This window comes from Triticum aestivum, chromosome 7A (assembly GCF_018294505.1).
Source record: "Triticum aestivum cultivar Chinese Spring chromosome 7A, IWGSC CS RefSeq v2.1, whole genome shotgun sequence".
In the NCBI taxonomy this organism is placed as follows: domain Eukaryota; kingdom Viridiplantae; phylum Streptophyta; class Magnoliopsida; order Poales; family Poaceae; genus Triticum; species Triticum aestivum.
The window spans coordinates 10550654-10553892 of NC_057812.1; positions in this window are offsets into that span (position 1 = coordinate 10550654).

The window sequence follows — 3239 nt, forward strand, 5'->3', positions numbered from 1 at the left end:
ACGTGTGCATGGTGATAGGGTTAGAAGGAAAGGGTAACAACACTATCCCAGATGTTTGGAACGTCCAACACGGACCGGCATTAGTGATAACATTTGGCCCTCGGTCGCTCTCATCATACTTTGAAAGATTTGGGACTTGTGTACCATTTTTAATATGTTTCGAAAATTTCGAAAAAAATCGTATTTTGGAAATTGTTTGAAAAGTTCAGAAAATGTTCATGTTTTCAAAATTTGATTATGTTTTATAAAAAAAAAGTTCACAAAGAGATTCTCTTTTTATAAATATTTCTCATAATTTAAAAATTATCACATTTTCAAAATAAGTTATTCGTGTTTAGTTGAAAAACGAAATAAAATTTCTTGGAAAATTAATCCAGCACGCCGCAAATTCTATATGACGCTCTTTGCGTCGATTTTTCGAGCAAAAACACAAACAGAGCGAGGCGAGCTACTAATTGTGCCGGCCCGTTTAGCGATCCACGGATCTCGGTTTTGAGAACTTTCTAGAAGGTTCCTGGCCGGTTTAGGTTTGGTTCTTTCATTTTTCTTTTTCCTGCTGTTCCTTTTACCTTTTTTTCTTTTTTCTTTAAAATTCGTTTTTTAAATGTTTGGAATTTTGAAAATAAATCCAGAATTTCAAAGAAGTTTGTGTTTTCAAAATTTTATGTGGAATTTTAAAAAATCAAACATTGTTCAAAACTTCAAAAAAATGTTCCCATTTTTAAATTACATAAATTTTAAAAATGTTCCTGTTTTTAAAAATTGTTCACAATATCAAAAAATGTTCCCATTTCACAAATTCAGAAAAATGTTTCCATTCCAAATTTAGTTAGGAAATTTGCAAGAAAAACGGTTGTCTTGAAAAATATTCAGAAGTTTTAAAATTATTCACTTTTCAAAAATGTTCAAATGAAACAAAACGTCTTAAAACTTAGATGCTACCGCAACTCGGGGGGGCAGTTAACAGTTTTTTTTTTGAGAAACACCTGTAACTTTATTATTACTCCATAACAATTATAGCTACACCCGATTTGGACCTAAGATCCAAGAAAATACAAAGTAACTCCTAATGTTCATGTCTTCGCGGTATCAATCTCTACTAGAAATACTCCAAAGATTTTGGTAAAAAGGCTGCAATTGGACCGGAGCAATAATGTTGTCACTCTTTCACCCACACGAGCATTAATCTCTGCTCGAAGAAATACTCTGAAGACTTCGGTAAAGAGGCTGCAATTCGACTGGAGCAAAAATGTTGTTGTCACTCTTTCGCCCACACGAACATTACCAATAATGATTTTTGAAAGCGTCTTGAGTTGCCCATGCAAAAAGATGGGGAGCCTTGGTTGATGAATGTACTTGGCCTGGGCATGATCCCCTAAAAATGCAAGCCATCAAATCACTATATCATCACTATGATGTCGATGAAAGATTTCACCTCCTTAAAGAATCAAATCAACAACAAAAAAAGCTTGACACGGCAACATAAACTCATTAGATCCGAATAATTGAATGTGCGAGGACATAAAACTCTCTAACCTCATGGCACTGCCAAAAGATTGAGAGAAATGATGATCATAGACGTTGATGAAGAACAAAGATGTCTTGAAGATCCGAGGCTCCCCCACCTCTCAGCACCAAGATGGCAGCCGAAGGTCAGGGCGGCTAAATTTCTTAGGTGACAGCGGCGACGGTGGCACCAGAAACCCCATACAGTGAACAAATAGCTACGCTATAGTGTACGTGTGCTATGGGCAAAGTAAATGGGCCAGCCCAGTCGAGGCTCTCGTGCATCGAGGACCCCACTGGAGACAAGGAGCATTACACAGGAGCTCTCCTTTGTCTCAAAAAAAAATACATAGGACCTCTCCTCACGACGCACCAAGGGCTCTCAATTCCTGCGAGCTTAGGGTGTATTTTGTTGAGGAACCAACTGTTGGGGAACGTAGTAATTTTAAAAAAAATTCTACGCACACGCAAGATCATGGTGATGCATAGCAACGAGAGGGGAGAGTGTTGTCTACGTACCCTCGTAGACCGGCAACGGAAGCGTTGACACAACGTAGAGAAAGTAGTCGTACGTCTTCCCGACCCAAGTACCGAACGTACGACATCTTCGAGTTCTGCACACGTTCAACTCGGTGACGTCCCTCGAGCTCCGATCCAGCCGAGTGTTGAGGGAGAGTTTCGTCAGCACGATGGCGTGATGACGGTGATGATATTCTACTGACGCAGGGCTTCGCCTAAGCACAACTACGATATGACCGAGGTGGAATATGGTGGAAGGGGGCACCGCACACGGCTAAGGAACGATCATGAAGGTCAACTTGTGTGTCATGGGGTGCCCCCTTTCCCCGTATATAAAGGAGGGAGGGGGGAGGTGCGGCCGGGGCCTAGGGGTGCGCCTGGAGGAGTCCTACTCCCACCGGGAGTAGGACTCCCCCTTCTTGCCTTGTTGGAGAAGGAAAAGGGAAGGAGGAAAGAGGAAAGGGGGGCGCCGCCCCCCCCCCTTCCTTGTCCTATTCGGACTAGGGGGGAGGGGGCACGCTGTAACGCCTCGAGACCGATGTGCCAGGTGTCCTCCAGTTATTCGCTGTTGTTGCCTTGTAATTACTTGCGTGTCATGCATTGCATATCATGTCATCATGTGCATTTCATTTGCATACGTGTTCGTTTCATGCATCCGAGCATTTTCCCCGTTGTCCGTTTTGCATTCCGGCGCTCCTATCTCCTCCGGTGGTCATTTCTACCTTTTTTTCATGTGTGGGGGTTAAAATATTTCCGTATTGGACCGAGACTTGCCAAGCGGTCTTGGTTTACTACCAGTAGACCGCCTGTCAAGTTTCGTACCATTTGGACTTCGTTTGATACTCCAACGGTTAACCGAGGGACCGAAAAGGCCCCGTGTGTGTTGCAGCCCAACACCCTTCCATTTTGGCCCAAAACCCACCTAAACCGTCTCTATCATCTCGGTCGTTTGATCACGATCGCGTGGTCGAAAACCGCACCTCATTTGGACTCTCCTAGCTCCCTCTACCTATAAATATGTGCTCCCCTCCCGAAATTCGCGGAAAACCCTAGATCCATTTTTCCCGCCGCCGCCGGACGAAACCCCGCCGACAGACATGTCCGCCCGCAATGTCCGCCGCCTCCGCTGCCCAACCAGGAGCCGCCAAGTGGTGTCGCCGCCTCCCGCCGCCGCCGGCGGGCCCCCACGTCAGGCCCACGCGGGCCCAGATCCT